Source organism: Eriocheir sinensis, chromosome 68 (genome assembly GCF_024679095.1).
Source record: "Eriocheir sinensis breed Jianghai 21 chromosome 68, ASM2467909v1, whole genome shotgun sequence".
Taxonomy (NCBI): domain Eukaryota; kingdom Metazoa; phylum Arthropoda; class Malacostraca; order Decapoda; family Varunidae; genus Eriocheir; species Eriocheir sinensis.
Window position 1 is genome coordinate 7,015,174 of NC_066576.1, and position 27,815 is coordinate 7,042,988.

The 27,815-nt window shown below is 41.7% G+C and overlaps 1 protein-coding gene and 3 long non-coding RNA genes across 4 annotated transcripts in view; 3 read left to right on the plus strand and 1 right to left on the minus strand.

Annotated features, from left to right (window-relative positions):
• LOC126988238 (uncharacterized) overlaps positions 1-3,796 on the plus strand; it is a 4,566-nt gene extending 770 nt beyond the window's left edge. Inside the window, exons 1-2 of the long non-coding RNA XR_007741786.1 lie at positions 1-1,746; positions 1,811-3,796. The exon at positions 1-1,746 is cut by the window's left edge and continues 770 nt beyond it. This is a non-coding gene — a long non-coding RNA (uncharacterized LOC126988238). The remainder of the gene's footprint in view (positions 1,747-1,810) is intronic.
• LOC126988237 (protein yippee-like 2) overlaps positions 1-27,815 on the plus strand; it is a 170,073-nt gene that overhangs the window by 94,566 nt on the left and 47,692 nt on the right. The gene's annotated exons all lie outside the window — the stretch shown is intronic.
• On the minus strand, positions 4,526-10,912 carry LOC126988239 (uncharacterized). Its single transcript, XR_007741787.1, has 4 exons — positions 9,777-10,912; positions 8,528-9,715; positions 7,844-8,418; positions 4,526-7,179 (listed from the first exon to the last, which is right to left on the minus strand). It is a non-coding gene; the product is annotated as an uncharacterized LOC126988239 (long non-coding RNA).
• LOC126988242 (uncharacterized) lies at positions 13,809-16,939 on the plus strand. The gene is made up of 2 exons (XR_007741798.1): positions 13,809-14,526; positions 14,623-16,939. It is a non-coding gene; the product is annotated as an uncharacterized LOC126988242 (long non-coding RNA).

Below are 27,815 nucleotides of genomic sequence, written 5' to 3' on the forward strand. Positions count from 1 at the left end.
AGGAGAAAGGATGGGAATGGAGAGAGAAGAGAAGGGAATGGAAAAGAAATGAAGGGAATGAAAGAAAGGAAGAGAAAAAATGATAGGGAAGGGAGAGAAAGATAATTGAAGATCGAGAACAGGAAGGAAAGAGAAAAGGGAAGGAAAGGAATAGAATAGGGAATGAAAGAGAATAGAGAAGGAAAGGAAGAAAATAGAAGGACATGAAGGAACGAAAATAAAGATGAAGATGGTGGTGATGGTGATGATAGGCTTACATAATAACAATGACCACAACATAAACTAATAAAAAAATTTGATGTAGATAGGTAGGCAGTGTGAATAGGCCGATAATGAAAAAATAAAGAAGTGAAAAATAAGAATAAGGAAGTAAGGAAATTGAAGATGATGGCAATGACAATAGTTTTACATAATATTAACGATAGAATAGTGTAGATGGATAAGTAATATAAAAAGGATGTTGAAAATACTGATAACTCATCTCTATATCGCTTCGTACCTTGATGAAAGTGAAGATGATGGAGAAGATGGTTGTATACGAGTAATGCTTATAAGACAGCGCCATAGGAAAGGTTGTTGCCATGGTGACGGTGTGGGTGGTTGCCATGACGATGACTACTGTTGTCGCGGTGTTGAACTCTCCATGGTACGGTACAGGCCGGGCAGGTACAGGCACACACGACTTGGGAGACAGAGAGAGAAAATAACGTCGAGGAAATGGGAAAGTTTTAAATGTTCCAAGTCCCTTCACGCGCAGTTTGATAGAGGCTAAAAATGGCAAAAGGATATGTTATAGATGCGGGAGACAGAGAGAGAAAAGAACATCGAGGAAATGGGAAAGTTTTAAATGTTCCAAGTCCCTTCACGCGCAATTTGATAGAGGCTAAAAATGGCAAAAGGATATGTTATAGATGCGAGAGACAGAGAGAGAAAAGAACATCGAGGAAATGGGAAAGTTTTAAATGTTCCAAGTCCCTTCACGCGCAATTTGATAGAGGCTAAAAATGGCAAAAGGATATGTTATAGATGCGGGAGACAGAGAGAGAAAAGAACATCGAGGAAATGGGAAAGTTTTAAATGTTGCAAGTCCCTTCACGCGCAATTTGATAGACGCAAAAAATGGCAAAAGGATATGTTATAGATGCGGGAGACAGAGAGAGAAAAGAACATCGAGGAAATGGGAAAGTTTTAAATGTTCCAAGTCCCCTCACGCGCAGTTTGATAGAGGCTAAAAATGGCAAAAGGATATGTTATAGATGCGGGAGACAGAGAGAGAAAAGAACATCGAGGAAATGGGAAAGTTTTAAATGCTGCAAGTCCCTTCACGCGCAGTTTGATAGAGGCAAAAAATGGCAAAAGGATATGTTATAGATGCGGGAGACAAAGAGAGAAAAGAACATCGAGGAAATGGGAAAGTTTTAAATGTTCCAAGTCCTTTCACGCGCAATTTGATGGAGGCTAAAAATGCCAAAAGGATATGTTATAGATGCGGGAGACAGAGAGAGAAAAGAACATCGAGGAAATGGGAAAGTTTTAAATGTTGCAAGTCCCTTCACGCGCAATTTGATAGAGGCTAAAAATGGCAAAAGGATATGTTATAGATGCGGGAGACAGAGAGAGAAAAGAACATCGAGGAAATGGGAAAGTTTTAAATGTTCCAAGTCCCTTCACGCGCAATAGGCAGAGATGACTAGATGTAAGGAGGGAGGTGACGAAGAGAATGGTACAGGAATGCTGGAGTTCTAGGTCAAAGGAGTGAGTGTTTAAGAGGATGAAGGAAGGATATGGTACAGGAATGCTGGAGTTCTAGGTCAAAGGAGTGAGTGTTTAAGAGGGTGAAGGAAGGATTTGGTACAGGAATGCTGGAGTTCTAGGTCAAAGGAGTGAGTGTTTAAGAGGATGAAGGAAGGATATGGTACAGGAATGCTGGAGTTCTAGGTCAAAGGAGTGAGTGTTTAAGAGGGTGAAGGAAGGATATGGTACAGGAATGCTGGAGTTCTAGGTCAAAGGAGTGAGTGTTTAAGAGGGTGAAGGAAGGATTTGGTACAGGAATGCTGGAGTTCTAGGTCAAAGGAGTGAGTGTTTAAGAGGGTGAAGGAAGGATTTGGTACAGGAATTATAGGCAAGGTAAACAAGCTGGATAAGAGGAAGAAGACTGAATAGAATGGAGAAGCAATATGCAAGAGATAACCAGATAGATCGAGTTGCGTGTGGAAAAGTACCCAAAAATACTGTGTTTGGAAAGGTTACCGGGCTCATTGACACACATTTCGGGTGGCATAAATAAAAGAGGACATGGCAGAGGAGTGAAATAGTGAAGAGTGAACTAGATATAGGAGTGAGTATCGAGGAGGAAGAAAGAGGGAATGGGGTTTGAAATACTGAAGAGTGGACGATATAAAAGGAGTGAGTATCTAGGAGGAAGAAAGAAGGAATTGGGGTTTGAAATACTGAAGAGTGAGCTAGATATAGGAGTGAGTATTGAGGGGAAAGAAAGAGGCAATGGGGTTTGAAATACTGAAGAGTGGACTAGATATAGGAGTGAGTATTAAGGGGAAAGAAAGAGGCAATGGGATTTGAAATACTGAAGAGTGGACTAGATATAGGAGTGAGTATTGAGGAGGAAGAAAGAGGGAATGGGGAGAAAAAGGAAGGGAATGGGAGAGAAGAGAAGAATAAGGAAGGGAAGGGAAGGAAAGAAAAGGAAATTGAGTGTTTGTAAAAAAATTCTATACTCCATCACACATGAATTTTGGGAGACATTGGGCCAGTTTCACAGTTCCCCATGATGGGTTCGTAAGCTCCCAAACCAATACCAGAGCCTTTGAAATTTCCTTGTATAGTGTCTGGTGTTTATATTTAAGCTCACAAATTTGATGAAACTATACAGGAAAAGTTTTGTGTATTTAGTGTGGCATCGAAGACCTCCCCATTTTGGATTGTATGGGATTCTATAGTTTGGTTCGGGCTGTTACGAAGACACTGTGTTGGACTGTGGAACCGGCTTATAGACACTGAAAATATAATGACAGAGAAAAAAAATACTGAAGTTGACAAAATGACGGCCTCTTGCAGACTCCTAACGTTTATATTATCTGAAACGATTGAGTGCCAAAAAAACAACAAAAAAACAACAACAACAAACAAAACTGAAGCGAACTGAACCAGAAAACCGAAGCGCTGTTCTGAATATGTAGTTTTTTTTTTTTCTCTTCCACTTCGTTCCACTTAGCATACATAAAAGTGGAACCCCAGAACAGCGCCTAGTCCATCTTTGTGTTTATTCAGATGTGTACGTGACGAGAGAGAGAGAGAGAGAGAGAGAGAGAGAGAGAGAGAGAGAGAGAGAGAGAGAGAGAGAGAATGGAAATGTTGGAATGTTGACAAAAGGACAAATAAATATGGATAGATAAGGATAAAGAGAGGTAGATAAAGATAGATAAATAGATGGATAATAACAGAAAAAAAGAGGAAAATGGGAATGTAGATAAAAGACAAAGAAAGATAAAAAAAAGAGAGAAAAAGATAGACAGATAGATGGATAGATGAGAAAGAAAGCAGGAATGTAGATGATAGACAAAGAAAGGGAAAAAAAAAAAAAGAAAGAGAAAAAGATAGATAGATAAATAGTTAAGAAAGAAAACAGGAAACAGAAAATGCAGAATGAGATAAAATAGACCAATATGGAAAAAAAAAGATAGGAAAAAGAAAAAGAAAACAAGAGAGAGAGAGAGAGAGAGAGAGAGAGAGAGAGAGAGAGAGAGAGAGAGAGAGAGAGAGAGAGAGAGAGAGAGAAGAGGCAAGACAATTAAAGGACGAAAGGAAGGAGAGAGAAGAAAAAAGAAGGGAGAGAAAACAAGAGAGAAGATCAAAGAGAGAGAGAGAGAGAGAAGAAAAAGAAGAGAGGGAGAGAAAACAAGTGAATGAAAGGAAGGAGAAGGGAAAAAGAGAGGGAGAACGAGAAAAGAAAGAGGAAAAGAAGAAGAAGAATTAAGAGGAAAGGAATAAAGATCACTTAGCGGATAAAATAAAAGAAGAGAAGAATAGAAAAATACATGACAGGGAAATAGAAGAAAAAAAAGATTAAGAAAAAAATGAAAATGGAAAACAGGGAAAGAAAGAAAGAAGAAGAAAATGCAAAAAGTGAATAGGAAAATACAATGTGAAGAAGGAAAAGAAAGAAGAAATGAGGGAAAGGAAAATACAAAGAAATATCAAGGTGTGAAAATAAGGAATAAGAGAAGAAGGGATAACCAAGACGAAGCAGGTGAAGAGAAATTAACAAAGAAGAAAAGAGAAAGGGAAAGAAGAAGGGAAGGAATGGGGAAACGGGTGATAAAGGAGAAGAAGAAGCAGAAATGGAAGAATGAGTATGCATAGAATAACGGAGAAAGAAAATAGGAAAATAGAAGGGAGAGAATAAAGGGAATGAATGAAGGAAGAGGAGGAAGAATGACAGAAAGGAGAAAAGAAGCGAGAGAGAGAGAGAGAGAGAGAGAGAGAGAGAGAGAGAGAGAGAGAGAGAGAGAGAGAGAGAGAGAGAGAGAGAGAGAGAGAGAGAGAGAGAGAGAGAGAGAGAGAGAGAGAAAGGGGAGAACAAGCTGGGAATTTCAGAATATAAACAAAGAGAAATTGAAGAAAATGTTTAAATGGTTTTGTAGAAGATTGAGAAGTAGTAGTAGTAGTAGTAGTAGTAGTAGTAGTAGTAACAGTATTAAGTAGTCATAGAGAGAGACAGCAATGGGAACTAGAAAAACAAGAATGAAATTAAGAAGAAAAGGCTGACAAGGAAGTTTTAGAAAAGGAGGAAGGAAAAGAAAAGACAGACAGACAGACAGATAGACAGACCGAGCCATCCAGGTTACCACAGCTTACCTTAGCCAGGCTTCCCAGGTGTGTATGTCTATTGATCAGCCTGCGAGGGAAGGTAAACAAAAGGTGGGCTGGCTGGGCGTGGCGGGATGCGAACCTTGGCCAGTGGATTCGTGGGTAGACTCACTTACCGATGCGCCAGAGATAAAAATAGAAAAAAAAAGTTAGGTATGAGGAAGGGAAGGAGAGGAAGAGAGAAGGAATGGAGAGAAAAGAGGGAAGAGAGGAAAAAGATGGAAAATAAAGGATAGCAATAACAGAAAAAGGAAGGGAAAGGAAGGAAGGAGGTGGGAGAAGAGAGGAACGAAGAGGAAAGGGGTAGAAGAAAAGAGATAGGAGAGAAGAGGAAGGTTAGGAGGAAACAGGAAAAAAGTTGAAAGGAGAGAAGGAAGGAAAGAAAGGGTGAGAGAGAAAATATCAGGAAAAGGGGAGAGAGAGAGAGATGAAGCGAAAGACAAGGAAAAGGAAAAAAAGAAGAAAATAAGAAAATAACAGGAATAAGGAAAATGAAAAGAAAAATAGGAAAAAATAGAAAGGAAAGGAAAATAGATAAAAAAGAAAGAAAGAGACAGAACATAGTAGCAGAGAGAGAGAGAGAGAGAGAGAGAGAGAGAGAGAGAGAGAGAGAGAGAGAGAGAGAGAGAGAGAGGTAATTCTAGGGTGTTATCTCGCCTTATTTGAACACTTGTGAGGTTAGTGAACTCTACTCTTCCTCCTCCTCCTCCTCCTCTTCCTCCTCTTCCTCCTCCTCCTCCTCCTCTTAGTCGATAATAATTTGCGTGGCTCTCAAGTCGATACTCTTGACCGTGTTTCGTGTCCTCTTCCTTCACCTCTTACTCCTCTTCCTTCTCCTCCTCCTCCTCTTCCTCTTCCTCCTCCTTCTCTGCTTCCTTTCTCCTCCTTCTCTGCTTCCTTTCTCCTATTCCTCTTCTTCGTTTGTCTCCTCCTCCTCTTCCTCCTTCTCTTCTTCCTCTTACTCCTCTTCCTCTTACTCCTCCTCCCCTTCCTCTTCCTCTTCCTCCTCCTTCTCTGCTTCCTTTCTCCTATTCCTCTTCTTCGTTTGTCTCCTCCTCCTCTTCCTCCTTCTCCTCCTCTTCCTCTTCCTCCTCCTCCTCCTTCTCTGCTTCCTTTCTCCTATTCCTCTTCTTCGTTTGTCTCCTCCTCCTCTTCCTCCTTCTCTTCTTCCTCTTCCTCCTCTTCCTCTTAATCCTCTTCCTCTTCCTCGTTTGTCTCCTTCTCTTCCTCCTCCTCCTCAGCCTCTTACTACTCCTATTAATACTCTTCTCCCTTATGCTGTTACACTAGGCCTACTGCTAAAACTACGAGCTGCCCTTTATAGGCCTACCTCCCCCTTGCTGTGTCCTTATGTTCTTATAGCCCACACTACTACTACTACTACTACTACTACTACTACTACTACTACTACTACTATCGTTAACTCTTTACAGCTGCTAACACTTTTAAAACAACAAGAACAAGAACAACAAAAAACAAAACAAAGAATACAACAACAACAACAACAACAACACTATCTAATAACAGCAACGGACGCGAAAGAAAAAAGAGAAAAACGTTGTGAAAGTTGTGCAATTAGAAACGGACTTGAGAGAGAGAGAGAGAGAGAGAGAGAGAGAGAGAGAGAGAGAGAGAGAGAGAGAGAGAGAGAGAGAGAGAGAGAGAGACCACGTAACATCTTTTTCTTCCCCTTTTTCTTCTATTACTTCTTCTTCTCTTTCTTCTTTTTCTTCTTCTTCTTCTTCTTTTTCTTCTTCTTCTTCTTCTTCGTCTTCGTCTTTAACTTCCTCTTTTTCTTCTACTATTTCTTCTTCTTCTTCTTCTTCTTCTTCTTCTTCTTCTTCTTCTTCTTCTTCTTCTGTTTCTTTCCCCGCTTTTTTTCTTCTTCCTCTCCTCCTCCTCCTCCTCCTCTTATTTCTTTTCCACCGTCCCCAGAGAGAGAGAGAGAGAGAGAGAGAGAGAGAGAGAGAGAGAGAGAGAGAGAGAGAGAGATACTGATAATGATATTGAGATACATGTAACGATTAGTGTCACATATGTCATGAAAATTAGGACCCCCCAAAAAAGTACTATAATGACGATGGTGAAGAAAATGGGGAGATAAACTTTGATGTTGGTAATAGTGAGTCAATGGTGAAGGGATAGTGTTGATGGTGACAGTAGCGGGAGACGTAAAGAAAATGGATGTTCGTAATAGTGATGATGATGGTGATGATGATGACAGTGAAGGGCTGAAGAGGGAAAGAAAAGGGATGGAGAGGAAAGGGAACGAGAGGGCTAACCTAACCTAACCTAACCTAACCTAACCTAACCTTACCTTATCTTACCTTACCTAACCTAATCTAACCTTACCTAACCTAACCTAACCTAACCTTACCTTACCTAACCTAACCTAATCTAACCTAACCTAACCTTACCTTACCTTACCTTACGTAACCTAATCTAACCTAACCTTACCTTACCTAACCTAACCTAACCTAACCTTACCTTACCTTACCAACCCAACCCAACCCAACCTAACCCAACCCAACCTAACCTAACCTAACCTAACCTAACCTAACCTAACCTAACCTTACCTTACCTAACCTAACCTAATCTAACCTAACCTAACCTAACCTTACCTTACCTTACGTAACCTAATCTAACCTAACCTTACCTTACCTAACCTAACCTAACCTAACCTTATCTTACCTTACCTAACCTAACCTAACCTAATCTAACCTTACCTAACCTAACCTAACCTAACCTAACCTTACCTTACCTAACCTAACCTAATCTAACCTAACCTAACCTAATCTAACCTTACCTAACCTAACCTAACCTAACCTAACCTTACCTTACCTAACCTAACCTAACCTAACCTTATCTTACCTTACCTAACCTAACCTAACCTAACCTAACCTTACCTTACCTTACGTAACCTAATCTAACCTTACCTTACCTAACCTAATCTAACCTAACCTAACCTAACCTAACCTAACCTAACCTAACCTTATCTTACCTTACCTAACCTAATCTAACCTAACCTTACCTTACCTTACCTAACCTAATCTAACCTAACCTTACCTTACCTTACCTAACCTTACCTTACCTTACCTTACCTAATCTAACCTAACCTTACCTTACCTTACCTTACCTTACCTTACCTTACCTAATCTAACCTAACCTTACCTTACCTTACCTTACCTAACCTAATCTAACCTAACCTAATCTAACCTTACCTTACCTTACCTTACCTTACCTTACCTAACCTAACCTAACCTAACCTAACCTAACCTTACCTTACCTTACCTAACCTAATCTAACCTAACCTTACCTTACCTTACCTTACCTTACCTTACCTTACCTAACCTAACCTTACCTTACCTTACCTTACCTTACCTTACCTTACCTTACCTTACCTTACCTTACCTAACCTAACCTAACCTAACCTAACCTTACCTTACCTTACCTTACCTTACCTTACCTTACCTTACCTAACCTAACCTAACCTTACCTTACCTTACCTTACTTTACCTAACCTAATCTAACCTAACCTTACCTTACCTTACCTTACCTAACCTAATCTAACCTAACCTTACCTCACCTTACCTTACCTTACCTTACCTAACCTAACCTACCTAATCTAACCTAACCTTACCTAACCTAACCTAACCTAACTTAAGGACAGTGAAGAAAAAAATAAGTTAATATAAAAAGGAAGGATGGAAAAGGAAATGGAAGGGAAGAGAATGGACAGGAAAGAAATGTATGTAGAGCAAAAAGAAGAGAAGATAAATAGATGGAAATGGAAGGGAAGGGAAAGACAGGGAAGCAGAAATGATAATGGAAAGGAAGGATGAGAAAAGAAGGGAAGGGAATAGAAGGGGGAAAAAATGTTAGGAGAGGAAGAAGAATAGAAGACAAATAGATGGAAAGGGAAGGGAAGGGAAAGACAGGGAAGCAAAAATGATAATGGAAAGGAAGGATGAGAAAAAGAGGAAAGGGAATAGAAGGGAAAGAAATGGAAGGAGAGGATAAGGAGGGGAAGGGAAAGGGAGGGAAATGGAGAAAGGAAAGAGCATGCTGTTAAAACCACACAGACAGACAGACAGACAGACACGCGAGCCGTTAGACAGATACAAAGACAGACAGACAGACAAATAAACGTTAGACATACACACAGAGACATGCTATACAGACAGACAGACAGACAGACACACACAGATAGACAGATATACACACACACACACACACACACACACACACACAGATAGACAGATATATAGACAGACAGACAGACAGACAGACAGACACACTAGATAGACTGACAGACGCACTCACACACACACACACACACACACACACACACACACACACACACACACACACACAGACAGATATATAGACTGACAGACACACTCACAGACAGACAGACAGACGGGCATTCCAGTGTGAGCGAGGCACCATCACCATTATATCAACTGGAATGGGAATGGCGCCCCTCACCCCATTCCCGATAGAGGTCGCCTTTAAATAAACAGGAATGGCCCCCCATAGAGTCGTCCATTCCAATATTTTCATTCCCGCCTCCCAGTCCTGTCGCCGTTCCAGTATTTCAGTCGTATTCCCATTCCCAAAGTGATGTTCCAACCTAACCCATTCCTAAACCTCTATATTCCTGCCTGATTCCCATTCCAAAAGTGATGTTCCAACCTGACCCATTACTAAACCATATTCCTGCCTGATTCCCATTTCTAAACCTTTATATTCCAGCCTGATTCCCATTCCTAAAGACGTTCCAACCTAACCCATTCCTAAACCTTATATTCCTGCCTGATTCCCATTCCTAAAGTGACGTTCCAACCTAACCCATTCTTAAACCTTATATTCCTGCCTGATTCCCATACCAAAAGTGATGTTCCAACCTGACCCATTACTAAACCATATTCCTGCCTGATTCCCATTCCAAAAGTGACGTTCCAAACTTACCCATTCCTAAACCTTCATATTCCAGCCTGATTCCCATTTCTAAAGTAACGTTCCAACCTGACCCATTCCTAAAGCTTATATTCCTGCCTGATTCCCATTCCAAAAGTGACGTTCCAACCTGACCCATTCCTAAAGTTTGATATTCCAGGTTGATTCCTATTTGCAAAGCTTCCTATTCCAACCTGACCTATTTCTAAAGGTCCCGTATTCCAGTCTGATCCCCATTCCTAGTCATGTTCCAGCCTGATTCCCACTATTTTCACTTTTATATTTCCCCTATTAAAGCATGTATTCCAAGCTGATTTCCATTCCTAAAGTAATATTCCAGCCTGATTCCTATTCCTAGTCTTTTATTCCAGTCCGATTCCCATGTTTCTTACCTTGATCTTCACACTAAAAAACAAATTCCAGTCCAGTTCCCATTCCTAAAGTCATATATTCCAGTTTGTTTCCCACCCTTGATTCCTGTATTCCAACTTGATTCCTTCCTCCCAAGCCTGTATTCCAGTCTGACTTAAATCTTCACACTCCAGAAGTTAAATTCCCGTCCAGTTCCCATTCCTAAAGTCATATATTCCAGTCTGATTCCCACCCTTGATTCCTTCCTCCCAAGCCTGTATTCCAGTCTGACTTAAATCTTCACACTCCAAAAGTTAAATTCCCGTCCAGTTCCCATTCCCAACGTCATGTATTCCAGCCTTGGTTCCTGTATTCCAAAGCCTGTATTCCAGTCTGACTTAAATCTTCACACTCCTAAAGATAAATTCCCGTCCAGTTCCCATTCTCAACGTCACATTCCAGCCTTGATTCCTGTATTCCAAAAGCCCTGTATTCCAACCTGATTCCCTCCACCAAAGCCTATATTCCAGTCTGACTTTCATGTGGAGTGTGAGCAAGTGGGAATGGGCTCGGGAATGGCACTCGCTGTATGGCAGTAGGTGAGGAATGGACGGGAATGGCGCTAGATGTTCCAAAACGTTACGCGGATTGCAACGGGAGGAGGAGGAGGAGGAGGAGGAGGAGGAGGAGGAGGAGGAGGAGGAGGAAGAAGAGGAAGGGTGACAAAGGAAAGGATGAAAACTAGAAGGGAAGAGAAGGAAAAGGAGGGGAAGAAGATAAAAAAAGAGGAGGAGGAAGAAGAGGAGGAGGAGGAGGAGGAGGAGTGACGAAGTAAGGATGAAGAAGTAGAAGAGAAGAGAAGGAAAAGGAGACGACAAAAAGAAGAAGAAGGAAGAGGAGAAGAAGAAGAAGAAGAGGAAGAAGTAGAGAATTAGCAAAGGAAAAGTAAAGGAAGAAACAAAAGAGCACAGAAGAAGAGGAGGAGGAGGAGGAGGAAGAAGAAGAAGAAGAAGAAGAAGAAGAAGAAAAGCTACATAAGAACAGAAAGGAGAAGATGCAATAAAAATGGAGGAGGAAGAGGAAGAGGAGGAGGAGGAGGAAGAGGAAGAGGAAGAGGAGGAGGAGGAGGAGGAGAAGGAGAAGAGATATTTGTTGTGAACAGAAGCCAACAGGTAACAAACAAGAGAGAGAGAGAGAGAGAGAGAGAGAGAGAGAGAGAGAGAGAGAGAGGAGGTAGGCTTAGAGAGGGAGATAACACAAGGAAGGGGGAAAGAGGAGGGAGATAAGATAAGGAGAGAGAAAAAGGGAAAGGAGGGGAAAGAGAGGAGGAGGAGGAGGAGGAGAAAGAGAAGAGAAAAGATGAAATAACAACTGAGGGAGAGAAGATTAGAATGGAAGGGAGAGGAGGAGGAGGAGGAGAAGAAGAAGAAAGAGAAAAAGGGAAGGGAGGGGAAAGAGAGGAGGAGGAGGAGGAGGAGGAGAAAGAGAAGAGAAAAGATGAAATAACAACTGAGGGAGAGAAGATTAGAATGGAAGGGAGAGGAGGAGGAGGAGGAGGAGGAAGGGAGAAGAAGGAGAAGAAGAAAGAGAAGAGAAGGGAAGATGAAATTACAGGGAAGGGAGAGGCAAAAAGAGAAGAGGAAGAGGAGGAGGAGGAGGAGGAGGGAAAACAGGGAAAATAAAACAAGATATAATTAGAACTAAGAAAATAAAAGAGAGAGGAACTTTGATGGAAAAAAGATCAACCAAAGAGAGGAGGAGGAGGAGGAGGAGGAGGAGGAGGAGGAGGAGGAGGAAGAGGCTCTCGCACCTGTCACCTGCCTTGGGAGGGGGGTTAGGGGCCTCATACCCCCCCACTCCCTCCTCCTCTCCCTATCTCTCCCTTAATCTACCTCCCCCTCTTCCTTACTCTCCCTTCCCTCTCGACCTCTTTCCCTTTCCCTCAATCTCTACCTTTCCTCCACTTCTCTCTCTTACCTTTCTCGTTTCTCTCTCCTTCTCTCTCTATCTCTCTCTCTCTTCCCTTTCCCTTTCGTTCAGTGTCTCCCTAACTTCCACTCTCTCTCTCTCTCTCTACTTCTTTCTCTTCCCTTTCTCTCCTCTTTTCTCTCCTTCTTTCTGCATCATCTCTCCTCTCGCTTCTCCCTAATTTCTCTCTCAATCTCTTTCTCTTTCCTTTCTCTCCTTTCTCTCTCTCTTTCCCTCCTTCTTCCTCCTCCTTCTACTACTACTACTACTACTACTACTACTACTACTACTACTACCTCGTAAAACATGTTAATTGCACCCAGACAGTTTTGACCTTTCTTTTTTTTTTTTTCAACTTCAATGTAATTCGCTCCCTGGTAACTTAGGCCTCAAAACTTCCTAGAATGAATGTTTTTTTTTCTTTTTTTTTCCCTGTCTTCATTTCTGTCATCCTTCCTTTATTTCCTCCTCCTTTCCTTCGTCTCCTCCTTCATTCGTCTTTTGGATTTCACTTTTTTTTCTTTTATTTCCTTTTGATCTTCCTTCATTTCTTTTTTTTCCTTCTTTTCTTCCATCTTTCTTATTTCCTTCCTTTATTATTTTATTTTTTATCTTCCACTGCATTTTTTCCCTCCTCGATCTTCCTTCCTTTCTTTCTTTCTTTCTCTTTTCTTTCCTTTCTTACTTATTTTTTTCCTTCCTTCCTTACTTCCTTCCTTTCCTTCCTTTCTTCCTTCCTTCCTTCATTCATTCATTCATTCAATCATTATTTCCTTCCTTCCTTCCTTCCTTCCTGCCCTCCTTCCTTTCCTTCCTTCCTTCCTTCATTCATTCATTCTTTCCTTCCTTCCCTCCTTCCTTCCCTCCTTCCCTCCCTCCCTCCTTCCTTCCTTCCTTCCTTCCTTCCTTCCTTCCCTCCCTCCTTCCCTCCCTCCTTCCCTCCCTCCTTCCTTCCTTCGTTCCCTCCTTCCTTCCTTCCTTTCTTTGCCATTTTATCTTCCTCTCTTTCTTTCTTTCTCTCGTTCTCTGCTGAAATGAGAATGTCTGTTTGTCTATTTGTTTTTCTTTGTTTTAATTCCTTTCTGTCTGTCTGTCTGTCTGTGATGTTTCTTTTCTGTCTATATATTCCTCTTCTTGTGGGTCTGAGGAAAAGAGGAGGAAAAGTTTGTGGAAAGGAAAGGAAAGGAAAAGGATGAAAAGACTGCTCTTGCTTAATATTTTTCTTTTCATTATTTTTTTTATCTTTTTTATTTTCATTTTTTTTCATCATTTACTTAATCTTATTTTTCTCTTCTTCATTTTCTTTTATCTCTTCTTCTTCTTCTTCTTCTTCTTCCATATGACCCGACGCTCTCTTGACTCCGAGAACTTAATGAAATAACTTCTTCTCATTTCTCCTTCTTTTCTCCTCCTCCTCCTCCTCCTCCTCCTCCTCCTCTTCCTCCTCCTCCTCTTGTTCTTTTCTTTTTCTTTCTGTTCTTTTTCTTTATCATCATCATCTTTTCCTCTTTATCTTTTCCTTTCACCCTCCTCCTCCTCCTTCTCCTCTTCTTCTTCCTCTTTTTCTTCTTCTCCTTCTCCTTCTTTTCCTCCTCCTCCTCCTCCTCCTACTCTTTACCACCATCCCAGAGAGAGAGAGAGAGAGAGAGAGAGAGAGAGAGAGAGAGAGAGAGAGAGAGAGAGAAGGGGCATAATTAGGTTGAGAAATTGGACAGGGGAGAGAAAAAAAAGAGGGGGGGGAGAGGGGGAGGGAGGAAAGGAGGTCGAGTTTTGGAACAGAAGTCAGCTTAAAAAACGAGGAAGGAGCAAAAAAGGATCTGGGTCAAGATTTGGGTCTGGGAAAGAAAGTCTAGGGAAAAAAATCTGGGGAAGGAAGGCTTGGGAAAAAATCTGGGGAAGAAAGTCTAGGGAAAAAAGTGGGGAAGAAAGTCTAGGGAAAAATGTCTGTGGAAGGAAGTCTAGGGAAAAAAGTGGGGAAGAAAGTCTAGGGAAAAATGTCTGGGGAAGAAAGTCTAGGGAAAAAAGTCGAGTTGTGTGTTTTACAATGGTCATCAGGAGGGAAAAATGACGCCCATAATTTGAATGTAAGGGAGAAAAAAAATAGTCTAGGGTAATTTTTTGGCTCGAGAGAGAGAGAGAGAGAGAGAGAGAGAGAGAGAGAGAGAGAGAGAGAGAGACGTACCTCCAGAAACAGACACACAGACAGACACAGACAAGAATAGAACCAGACACACTCAGACTAATAGACAGACAGACAGACAGACAGACAGGCGCATATACAAAAAAATATATAAATAGAGGTCAAAAACAGGCAAATTAACAGACAGACGAATGACCAGACATACACAGACAGACAGACAGGTAACTATATTCACAGACAGAGTTAGAGACAGATAGACAGACAGACAGACAGGCAGATATGGAGAAATGAATAGAAACAGACAGACAGACAGACAGGTAACTATATTCACAGACAGACAGAGTTAGAGACAGATAGACAGACACAGACAGACAGGTAGATATGGAGATATGAATAGAAACAGACAGACAGACAGACAGACAGACAAACAGAGGCGTCCAAGGAAGGGTTAAAAATTAGGTCAGGAGGACAGTGTGTGTGTGTGTGTGTGTGTGTGTGTGTGTGTGTGTGTGTGTGTGTGTGTGGTTGGCAGGTTCTACAGTGACGTCACGAAGGGGGGGGGGACTATAGTACGATATCTCTCTCTCTCTCTCTCTCTCTCTCTCTCTCTCTCTCTCTCTCTCTCTCTCTCTCTCTCTCTCTCTCTCTCTCTTCGAATCCTTCTTTTCTTTCTCTCCTTTCCATTTCCACTTTCCTTCCTTCCCTCCCTTTCTTTTCTCCTTCCTCCCTCCCTTGTAATTATTATGTATTTTTTTTCCTCCTTATACATTCCTTCTTTTTTTCCTTCCTTCCCCACCCCATCTCATCTCCCTTCCTAGTCTTTTTCCTCCTTTCTGAGTGCTTTCCTCATCTTCCTCTCCCTCTTATTCCTTCTTTCCCTCTAACGTCTTATAATCATCCTTTCCCTTTTCCTCACTTTCCTTTCTCCTTGTGTCTTCCTCCCCTATTGATTCTCTCCCTCCATCCTTCCCTCCTTCATTGCTGTCATCTCCTGTTCATCTTTTCCTTTTATATCTACTTCTCTCTCCCTCTTTCTCTCTTCTCTCTTTGGGCGCTACGTTTTGCTATGCTTAGAATGATAGCCAGTCTTCATTTCCTTCTGATTCTTCCCCTCCTTCCTTCCCTTCTTCATCTCATCCTTTCATATCTACTACTTCTCTCTCCCTCCTTCTCTCATCTCTATGGTCTGCTTAGGACCATAGCTAATCTTCAACACGTTACGTAACATATTGGCGGTCCATTTTCTCAAACACTTTCGACTCCCACAAGAACTATATCCAAATCCCTCTAAGGAGATTGGTCGGGTTCTCATGCGTTGTTTTTTGCGTTCTTGAGTCACTAGGTTCGTAAAACTACCCATCTGACATACTAACATAACCTCTACTCAAGCCTTGTCAAGCTAAAACTAGGCTCGTTAAACCACCCATAGAAATCATACTAACACAGCCTCTATCCATTTGAAATACTAACACAACCTCTATTAAAGCCTTGTCAAGCTATAACTAGGCTCGTTAAACCACCCATAGAAATCATACTAACAGCCTCTATCCATTTGAAATACTAACACAACCTCTACTAAAGCTTGTCAATCTATTACTAGACTCACTAAACCACCCATAGATATCATACCAACACAGCCTCTACCAAAGAACTGTCATACTATCGCTAGGCTCATAAAACTACACATTTGAAATACTAACACAACCTCTATTAAAGCCTTGTCAAGCTATAACTAGACTCACTAAACCACCCATAGATATCATACCAACACAGCCTCTACCAAAGAACTGTCACACTATCGCTAGGCTCATAAAACTACACATTTGAAATACTAACACAACCTCTACTAAAATCAATTCCAACACAGCCTCTACCAAAAAATTGTCATACTATCGCTCGGCTCATAAAACTACACATTCTTCAACATTTGGGCGCCCTAGTATACGCATTTGACAAGGTTTTCATAGGAGTTTTAGGCATGTCCATGGGTACTCTTATGACCCTATTGGTAGTTTGACCCTTCTTCAGCACCCCGAACCTAGGGAAACACTCATTACAACCCAGTTCACTCCCTTCTCGCCCTATAGAAATAGTTGACATGAGAGGCGGAAACATGAGAATACCCTATGAGATGCAGACCTAGGGAAAGTTTACGTGTGTCTAGGGATATTTGCTGAGACCTGGGCCGGCTTTGTAGGGTATAATGAGATTGAGGTTAATGGCGCGGAGTGATATTAAGCGATCCGTAGGGAGGGTTGTTAATGGTGTCAGGGTATTTAGGGGGTTTAGAGTGGTTTTAATGCCTTGTTGGTTTGTTATTGTATTGTTGATGATGTGAAGATTTGTTGCTTTATAGTTTGGAAAGGAAGACAAGTAAGAATTGGAAGAGAGCGAAGGTAAATAAAGAAAGAAAAGAGGAAAGAGAGAAACAGGAAAAAAAGGAAAGGTATAAGAATGAAGTAAAAATGAAAGAAGGAAAAGGGGAGAGAGAGGGAGGCATAAGGAAAAAAAAAAAGAGGAAAGGGGAGAGAGAGAAAGTTAAAAGGGTGTAACGAGCAGAGAGAGAGAGAGAGAGAGAGAGAGAGAGAGAGAGAGAGAGAGAGAGAGAGAGAGAGAGAGAGAGAGAGAGGAAAAAGGAAAGTTAAAGAAAGAAGAATGAAACAGGAGAAAGAAAAGAAAGGAATAAGACAAATGAAAAGGGGAAGAGAGGAAGATAATACAAGAAAAGAATAAAGAAATAAAAAGAAAAAGAGAAACAAGAGAAAATTAAAGAAAGAAAGAGAAACAAGAGAGAAAGAGAGAGAAGAAGAGGAGGAGGAGGAGGAGGAAAACAAGGGCAAGAAACATGTCAGATATGGAAAAGGAGAGGCAAGGGAGGAAGGAGGAGGGAAACGAGGGAGAGATAAAGGGGGGGAGGGGGAGAGAAGAGGGAGGGAAAAAGAGGGGGGGGGGAGGGGAAGGGGTTAGGAGGCTTAAAGTAGGTTAGAGAAAATAGGAACGGAGAAAAAGCCGGTTGAGGTGGGCGGTTGCCAGAGAGAGAGAGAGAGAGAGAGAGAGAGAGAGAGGGAGAGGGTCGATTCCATGTTTTGTGAATGGACTGGAAAGGCTTTTTTTTCTGTTCTATTTTTAGGTTTGTTTCATTGGTTTTGACGTGTGTGTGGGTCCAGTCTCTCTCTCTCTCTCTCTCTCTCTATATCTATCTAGCTATCTTTATCTACCGACCTATTACAAACTCTATCGTACCTCTCTCTCTCTCTCTCTCTCTCTCTCTCTCTCTCTCTCTCTCTCTCTCTCTCTCTCTCTCTCTCTCGCTCTATATCTATCTAGCTATCTTTATCTACCGACCTATTACAAACTCCATCGTACCTCTCTCTCTCTCTCTCTCTCTCTCTCTCTCTCTCTCTCTCTCTCTTAATCAGAATCAGGCTTTTAAATTCAGTCGTCAGTTCCGTCCACAATCTTTAGGCCTATTTTTGTGCTCCACTTGTTCAGGGTTCTGTTTACGCTCTCCACTCATACTCTGGTCCACTTCATACACCTCTCCACTTTCCTGATTCCTCCACTTCATATTCCCCATCTTCTAAAGCCGCCTTCCTCCACTTCATTCTGCTCTCCACTTAAAATTCCATTTGACTCCACACTTTAATTCCCCACGCCGCTTCCACTTCATAGTTCTCCATGCTCGTCCGCTTCTCCCTTCTCCACCTCATAACTCCCACGTCCACTTCACACACTGTTCCTCCTCCACCTCCTCCACTTCATACTCTTCTCCACTTTATAACTCTCCCTCCTCCATTTCACATACTGTTCCTCCCCTCTTCTTCCACTCCACAATTTGTTCCTCCCTTAACCTAACCTAACCTAACCCTTCTCCACTCCACAATTTGTTCCTCCTAACTTAACCTAACCTAACCTAACCTAACCCTCCTTCTCCACTCCACAAATTGTTCCTCCCCTCCAGCTTCCACATCACACCCACCTCCTCCACTTTTCCCTCCTCCTCCACTACTTCTTCCACCTATCAGATCATGAAAAAAAAGAGAATTACTTTAAGTCGTGACAAATTTAAGAGGAGGAAGGAGAGAGAGGAAGAGAGAGGGGAGATAACTTTTCCTCCTCCTCCTCCACCTCCTCCACTTCTCCTCCACCTCCACATAAGGGAGTGTTTTCTTACTTGTTTCTGGGTCCTGGAATGCCTTTGTGGGCCTTTCCGAAGCGCTGGAATTGAATCATGTCGAAGAGCCTTGGAATTGGACCCCCCTCCCCTCTCCCCTCCCCTTCTCTCTCCCCTCTCCCCTCCCTTCCCCTTCTCTCTTCCCTCTCCTCTCCCCTCATCTCTCTCCCCCTTTTCCTCTCCTTCCTCTTCTCCCCTCTCCTCTTCCTTCTCCCTTTCCCTCTCCTCTCCCTCTCTCCTCTCCCCTTTCCTCCCTTCCCTCCTTTTCTCTCTCCCTTCAACAGTACACACACACACACACACACACACACACACACACTCTTATTTTATTTTATTTTTTGCATTTTGCCTTCACTCCGTTCCATTTTCTCCTCCGTTCTTCTTCTGTGTCCCGGATGCGAACAAGGAACAAAGTCTTTTGATATTAATAAGTCTTAGTATCCTTTCTTCAAGAGCGCCAATCAGATCCCGTCACCTGTAGAACCCCAGGTGAAGAAAGGGTTCAAATAGTCTTTTTGAGTTGTCTTCGTTAGTTATATCTCCTGTGAACGCTTCCATATGTGTTACTGTTCTTTATTCTGTATTGTGTGCTGGAAAACGTGTGTGTGTGTGTGTGTGTGTGTGTGTGTGTGTGTGTGTGTGTGTGTGTGTGTGTGTGTGTGATAAATGTTTTTTTTTAAGGGGTTCAATATATGTTTTTTTTAGGAGTTCAATATGTTTTTTTTTAGAGGTCCAATATATGTTTTTATTATTATTGAAAAGGTTGTTAAAGGCTTCATCGGTAACGGTCTGTTCTCCTAAAACGTTGGAAGGTTCACTGTTTTTAGGGGTTCAATATATGTTTTGTTTTTTTATATTATTGAAAAGGTTATCGTCAAAAGCTTTATCGGTTACGGTCTGTTCTAAAAAGATGGAAGGTTTATTATGCCAGGGTTTAAGTTGTTCATAGGGGTTCACAAGTGCTAGTTTTGATCCGTATAATATTAATTGAAATGTTTATGTAGCTAACAGAAAACGATGTACGCAAGATAATAGGTTCTGTTGGTGTTTGTAAGGGATTGATATAGGTTAGTTAACGATGGAAAGTCTATTATGCCAGGGTTTAAGTTGTTCATAGGGGTTCACAAGTGTTAGTTTTGATGCGTAATATTAAGTGAAATGCTTATGTAGCTAACAGAAAACTATGTGCGCAAGATAATAAGTTCACTTGGTGTTTGTAAGGGATTAATATAGGTAAGTTAACGATGGAAAGTCTATTATGCCAGGGTTTAAGTTTCTCGAAGGGGATTCACAAGTGTTAGTTTTGAGCCGTAATATTATGTGAAATGTTTATGTAGCTAACAGAAAACGATGTGCTCGAGATAATAGATTCATTTGTTGTTTGTAAGGGATTAATATAGGTTAGTTATCGATGGAAAGTCTATTATGCCAGGGTTTAAGTTGTTCATAGAGGTTCACAAGTGCTAGTTTTGATCCGTATGATATTAAGTGAAATGCATATGTAGCTAACAGAAAACGATGTACTCAAGATAATAGGTTCAATTAATATAGGTTAGTTAACGATGGAAAGTTTATTATGCCAGGGTTTAAGTTGTTCATAGGGGTTCACAAGTGCTAGTTTTGATCCGTATAATATTAATTGAAATGCTTATGTAGCTAACAGAAAACGATGTACTCAAGATGATAGATTCACTTGGTGTTTGTAAGGGATTGATATAGGTTAGTTAACGATGGAAAGTCTATTATGCCAGGGTTTAAGTTGTTCATAGAGGTTCACAAGTGCTAGTTTTGATCCGTATAATATTAAGTGAAATGCTTATGTAGCTAACAGAAAACGATGTACTCAAGATAATAGATTCACTTGGTGTTTGTAAGGGATTGATATAGGATAGTTAACGATGGAAAGTCTATTATGCCAGGGTTTAAGTTGTTCATAGGGGTTCACAAGTGCTAGTTTTGATCCGTATAATATTAATTGAAATGCTTATGTAGCTAACAGAAAACGATGTGCTCGAGATAATAGATTCACTTGGTGTTTGTAAGGGATTGATAGGTTAGTTAACGATGGAAAGTTTATTATGCCAGGGTTTAAGTTGTTCATAGGGGTTCACAAGTGCTAGTTTTGATCCGTATTATATTAAGTGAAATGCATATGTAGCTAACAGAAAACGATGTACTCAAGATAATAGGTTCAATTAATATAGGTTAGTTAACGATGGAAAGTTTATTATGCCAGGGTTTAAGTTGTTCATAGGGGCTCACAAGTGTTAGTTTTGATCCGTATAATATTAATTGAAATGCTTATGTAGCTAACAGAAAACGATGTACTCAAGATGATAGATTCACTTGGTGTTTGTGAGGGATTAAAATAGGTAAGTTTTGCGGGCTTTGGAGCAGTAAGTAGCGGGCTTTTTTTTAATATTTTTCTTTACGCCCTTGAACTGTCTCCTAAGCTATTAAAAAAAAAAGCTGCAGAGACGAGGTGAAGGGAAGAGGAAGCCGATGAAGAAAGGGAAAAAAAGTTATATATCGACGGAGATCTCTCATTCGGCCACCTCTTTGGATTCTTTTTAGGAGCAGCGAGTAGCGGGCTTTTTTTTATTATTATTGTTTCCTATTTTTGTGCCCTTGAGCTGTCTCCTTTGTTGTAAAAAAAAAATGTGGCAAGGTAGGGATACATGAAAAGGGTTGTTGGGTATTAGAGAGAGAGAGAGAGAGAGAGAGAGAGAGAGAGAGAGAGAGAGAGAGAGAGAGAGAGAGAGAGAGAGAGAGAGAGAGAGAGACAGACAGACAGACAGACAGACAGACAGACAGACAGACAGACAGACAGACAGACAGACAGACAGACAGACAGACAGACAGACAGACAGAGAGAGAGAGAGAGAGAGAGAGAGAGAGAGAGAGAGAGACAGACATACACAGACACACACACAGACAGACAGACAGACAGAGAGAGAGAGAGAGAGAGAGAGAGAGAGAGAGAGAGAGAGAGAGAGAGAGAGAGAGAGAGAGAGAGAGAGAGAGAGAGAGAGAGACGTGTAATTAGGGAAAGTTGAGTAAAACCACCTTTTATATGCGGTACAAAGAACTAATGATGATGGTAATGATGATGATGATGATGATAATGATGATGATGTGGTGGTGATGAAAGGGAGTGGTTGTGATGATGGTGGTGAGGAAGATAATGCCAATAAGAATGATGACACGAACAAAATAATGATGATGATGATGATGATGATGATGATGGTGATGTATACAAATTGGAAGCATTATTTTATTTATTTACTTACCTTATTAGTTTTAAGCTGATGATGATGATGATGACGAAGATAATGAGAGTGATGATGACATTTAAAACAAGATAATGATAGGAATGACGATGAAGAGTAAGAAGAAGAAGAGGAGGAGATGATGATGATGACGAAGATGAGGAAGATAATGAGTGATGATGACATTTAAAACAAGATAATGATATGGATGACGATGAAGAATAAGAGGAGGAGGAGGAGGAGGAGGAGGAGGAAGAGAGGAGGATACTGATGGTGACTAACCCAAAAAAGAAGAAAAAAAATAACAAAGCTGAATAAGATAATGAAAATAGTGATAACAATAGGGAAATAATAATAATAATAATAATAATAATAATAATAATAATAATAATAATGATAATGAAAGCGATAACATAAAAAATGAGAAGAAAACAACAACTTCCAATCATCTCTACACGCACCCAAAACAACAACAACAACAACAACAACAAAAAAAAAAATCGGAATTAATTAATATGTTCACTGACTTGGCAACACTGCTTGGATTATCATTACTATCTTTATCTGGCAATGAATGTGGAGTGCATGGGAGGGGGGGGGGGGTCGTGGGAGGGGGGGGAGGGGGAGGGGGGGTAATTCGCTCGTTAATGATCTAGTTCTCCTTCTTCGTAAGCTGCTTATGTTAACGGAAGGATCATAAGTTAGTTGCTCTATTTAATATATGTGTTTTTTTTATTGTTTTTTTATCGCTAACATAATAGGCCATTTTTTTTTATTTAGGTAACTTTAATTTTTTTTCCACTTTTTCTATTTTATTTTCGTCATTTCTTTGTTTGTGTTTTTGTCTTTGCGTTCTATATGTTGTTGTTGTTGTTGTTGTTTTTATCGCTAACGTAATAAGCCACTTTTATTTAATTTCGGTAACTTTTATTTTCTTCCACTTTCATTTTCTTCCACTTTCATTTTCTTCCACTTTCATTTTCTTCCATTTTCATTTTCTTCCACTTTCATTTTCTTCCACTTTCATTTTCTTCCACTTTTATTTTCTTCCACATTCATTTTCTTCCACTTTCATTTTCTTCCACTTTCATTTTCTTCCACTTTCATTTTCTTCCACTTTCATTTTCTTCCACTTTCATTTTCTCTCGTCATTTCTTTGTTTGTGTTTTTGTGTTTTTGTTCTTTGCTTCGCTTTTTCTTGTTTCCGTAATCGGCCACTTTTAATTTCGGTAACTTTTATTTTCTTCCACTTTCATTTTCTCTCGTCATTTCTTTGTTTGTTTATGTTCTTCTCTTCTCCACTTTTTCTTCTTGTTATCTCTTGTCTTCTTCCTCTCCTACTTTCTCTTCTGTTCCTTTTCTTCTTTTATTTGCCTGTCTTGTGTTCCTCCTTTTATTTTCTTCATTAATTTCTTTGTTTTTGTGTTTATGTTCTTTTTTGCTTCACTTTTTCTTCTTGTTCTCTCTTGTCTTCTTCCTCTCCTACCTTCTCTTCTGTTCCTTTTCTTCTTTTATTTGCCTGTCTTGTGTTTCTCCTTTTATTTTCTTCATTAATTTCTTCGCGTTTTTGTGTTTTATGTTCTTCTCCTCTTCACTTTTTCTTCTTGTTCTCTCTTGTCTTCTTCCTCTCCTACTTTCTCTTCTGTTCCTTTTCTTCTTTTATTTGCCTGTCTTGTGTTTCTCCTTATATTTTCTTCCGTCATTTCTTTGTGTTTTTGTTCTTTGGTTCACTTTTTCTTGTTCTCTCTTGTCTTCCTCTCCTACCTTATCTTCTGTTCCTTTTCTTCTCTCATTTCCCCTTCTCTTTTCTTCCTTTTCCTTCCCCTTACTTTCCCTTTTCCTGTGCATATTTTCTTCTATATCGTCCTTTCCCTTCCATTTCTTTCCTTCCTCCTCTCCTCTCCTCTAATTCCCTTCCCTCTTTGTTATTTTTCATTCCCCTTTTCTTTCTTTCCACACATACCACTCAAATTTCTCCACTATCAATTTCTATCGATGCCAGTCCCCCACCTCTCTCCCTTTTTCTTTTCTTCCCATCTTCGAATTTCTCTCTGGTCTATCGTATGTGTTCTATCATCCTCTCTATTTTCATCCTCTACCCATCCCCTTCCTACCCTTCCCCCTTTCATTTTTTACCTTATCATATACATTATCATACTATTATATATGTTCATCCTTTTTCCCTTCCCCTTCCATTCCATTCCATTCCATTCCATTCCCTTCCCTTCCATTCCATTCCCATTTCTTCCCTTCCCTTCCATCCCATTCCCATTCCCATCTCTTCCCCTTCTTCTCTGATATATAACATTCCTGTGGTAATGAGACAAGTTAAATCATTCATCTTCTATCTTTATGTTTTTATTGATGTGGTTGACGGAAAGATTAATTAATGACCAAAAGGAAAATAACAAAAAGGGAAAAAAATAAAGATAGGAAGAGGGGACAGAAGGGAAGTGTTTTGGGTGGTGATAGTGATGATGGTGGTGATGGTGATGGTGTTGATGGTGATGATAGTGGTGGAAAACTTTGAAGGCCTTGCTCACACTCTCTTCACACACACACACACACACACACACACACACACACACCAGGACCTCACGTGTCTCGGCATTCTTGTATCGAACTGTGTCAGGCTCCCCCCCTTCTCTCTCTCTCTCTCTCTCTCTCTCTCTCTCTCTCTCTCTGTCTCTGTCTATCTATCTCCACGTCAATGGGACAAGTTTGATCGTGTCGTATCATGTCAAAACGTGTCCTAACATGTCGTAACGTGTTCCCATGGCCTAGTAAGACACCCCAATCACCTATTTCCCACAGAGGTCCGTACATTTCATTTGGTGTCTGTCTGTCTGTCTGTCTGTCTGTCATGGCGTGGCGTGTGGGCAGGGCTGCATGTCCCATAACCATATCCCTTCTTGTGACTAGATAGATAGATAGATAGATAGATAAGTCGGTAAGTATGTAGGTAGATGAATGAATGTATTGGTTGGCTGGTATATCGATAGACGCACAGATAGACAGACAAATAGATAAATAGATCGATAGATAGATAGGTAGATAGGCAGGTTGACATGGAAAAGACAGACAAATAGGTAAATAAGTGGATAGATAGTTAGATAGATTGGTAGATAGATAGACAGATAGATATGCAAAAAAAAAAAAAAAGAAATTGATATATAGATAGATAGGTGGGTTGTGTAGGTAAGTAAACACACACACACACACACACACACAGAGAGAGAGAGAGAGAGAGAGAGAGAGAGAGAGAGAGAGAGAGAGAGAGAGAGAGAGAGAGAGAGAGAGAGAGAGAGAGAGAGAGAGACCAGCCCATCACCACCCTCTGTTTTCATTCCCGTGTGTTATTGGTGACGCCGGTAACAGGCCGTACAGTAACAGGCGCAGGTAACACTAACAGGCAACAGGGAGCGATGGTCGTTGGCAGGTTAATTAGAGGCGCTGGATGGCAGGTGTGAACAGATGGGCGCTTTTTATGACGTTAACAAGGCCTCTAATTTTGCCGAGCGGCGTGAGAGGTGGAGGGGAGGGAAGGGTGGGGAGGGGGAGGGGGAGACAATGGGGGTGGGGAGGTTGGAGGTTGGTGTTGGTAATGTTAGGTAATAGGGAAAGTGAGGTTGGGTTAGGTTAGGTTAGGTTAGGTTAGGTTGGGTTAGGTTTGGTTAGGTTAGGTTAGGTTGGGTTGGGTTAGGTTAGGTTAGGTTAGGTTAGGTTAGGTTAGGTTAGGTTAGGTTGGGTTGGGTTGGGTTAGGTTAGGTTAGGTTTGGTTAGGTTAGGTTTGGTTAGGTTAGGTTAGGTTGGGTTAGGTTTGGTTAGGTTAGGTTAGGTCAGGTTGGGTTAGGTTTGGTTAGGTTAGGTTAGGTTAGGTTAGGGGGGAAGAGAGGAAAGGGGGAGAAAGGGGTGGAGGGGGAGGGTGGAAAGGCTGGAGGTTGATGTTGGTAATGTCAGGTAATACGGAAAGTGAGGTTAGGTTAGGTTAGGTTAGGTTACGTTAGGGGGGAGAGAGGAAAATGGGAGGGAAGGGGTGGAGGGTAGAGGGGGAAGGGCTGTAGATAAGGTTAGGTAAGGTTGGGATATGGGAGGTTAGGTTACGTGAGGTTAGGTTAGGTTAGGGGGGGAAGAGAGGAAAGGGGGGGAGGGTAGAGGGGGAAGGGCTGTAGGTAAGGTTAGGTAAGGTTGGGTTACGGGAGGTTAGGTTACGTGAGGTTTGGTTAGGTTAGGTTAGGGGGGAAGAGAGGAAAGCGGGGGAGGGTAGAGGGGGAAGGGCTGTAGGTAAGGTTAGGTAAGGTTGGGTTACGGGAGGTTAGGTTAGGTGAGGTTAGGTTAGGCTAGGTTAGGTTAGGGGGGAAGAGAGGAAAGGGGGGGAGGGTAGAGGTGGAAGGGCTGTAGATAAGGTTAGGTAAGGTTGGGTTACGGGAGGTTAGGTTACGTGAGGTGAGGTTAGGTTAGGTTAGGTTAGGGGGGAAGAGGAAAGCGGGGGAGGGTAGAGGAGGAAGGGCTGTAGATAAGGTTAGGTAAGGTTGGGTTACGGGAGGTTAGGTTAGGGGGGGAAGAGGAAAGCGGGGGAGGGTAGAGGGGGAAGGGCTGTAGGTAAGGTTAGGTAAGGTTAGGTTAGGGTAGGTTGGGTCAGGTTACGGGAGGTTAGGTTAGGGTAGGTTGGGTTAGGTTACGGGAGGTTAGGTTAGGGTAGGTTACGGGAGGTTAGGTTAGGGTAGGTTGGGTTAGGTTAGGTTAGGTTAGGTTGGGTTAGGTTACGGGAGGTTAGGTTAGGTTAGGTTACGAGAGGTTAGGTTTAGTCAGGGAAGGAAAGGGAGTTTTAGGCTAGACCAGCTGAAGTTGGACTGGGTATGCTCCGGGTAGGTCTGTCTTGGTTAAGTTCAGATAGGTTAGGTAAGGTCAGGTCAGGTGAAAGGGAGGAAAGAGGAGGTAAAACGGAGAAAAGAAGGGAGGAAAGAACGAGGGAGGGAGGGAGGATGTAGGGCTGGAGGGGTGAGGTGAGGGAGAGGGAGGAGAAGGGATGGGGTGAAAGGGTTGAGGGGGGTGAAAGCAGGTTTGGAAAGGCGTGGCTGGGTGAGTTGGGGTGACTTTGAGGGGAGGGGGAGAGAGGGGTGAGGGGGTGCGGGGGGGGGCTGACTCTGACTTGTCTTGAGCTCCTGCCGAGTGTGTGTGTGTGTGTGTGTGTGTGTGTGTGTGTGTGTGTGTGTGTGTTGGGGAGGGAGGGAGAGGCAAAAAGGAAGGAAGTTGAGAAAGGAAACGAAGGAAAAGAAAGGAAGAAAAGATGGAAGAAAATGAAGAAGGAAAGAAGAAAAAGAAAAGATTAAAAGAGGAAAGAATATGAAGGAGTAAGAAAAGAAAATAAGGGAAGGGAAGAAAAGAAGAAGGAAAGAGAAGAAAAAAGAAAAGATTAAAAGAGGGAAAAGAAAGGACGAAAAAAAGGGGAAGAAGGGAACGAAAGAACTTACAAAAAAAAGGAAGGAAAATAAGGAAAATAAGGAATGAAAAGAAGGAAAAAGAAGAAAAGAAGAAGGCAAGGATAGAAGAGAGAGAGAGAGAGAGAGAGAGAGAGAGAGAGAGAGAGAGAGAGAGAGAGAGAGAGAAAGAAAAGAAAGAAAATGAGAGAAGGAAGGAAAGAAAGAGAGAAAGGAGAGAGACAGCAGTGACGTTGAAGCCTGTGCTGCAGTAGAGAGAGAGAGAGAGAGAGAGAGAGAGAGAGAGAGAGAGAGAGAGAGAGAGAGAGAAGCCTGGCTGGACATGACGTGCAGTATTGGCATGGAGGAGTGTGCCTGCCTGGAACACACACACACACACACACACACACACACACACACACACACACACACACACACACACACACACACACACGGAGCCGCGGCGTCCTGCTGGCGTGGGGGAGGGCAAGGGGGGTGAGAGGGGTGAGGGGGGCGGGGGGGGGGGGCGGGGGGCTGAGTGAGTGCCTGTGCCGTGAAGGAGGAGGAAAAGAAGAAAAAGGAGGAAAAGAAGAAGAGCAAGATGAAAAAAAAGGAGGAGGAGGAGGAGGAGGAGGAGGAGATGATAA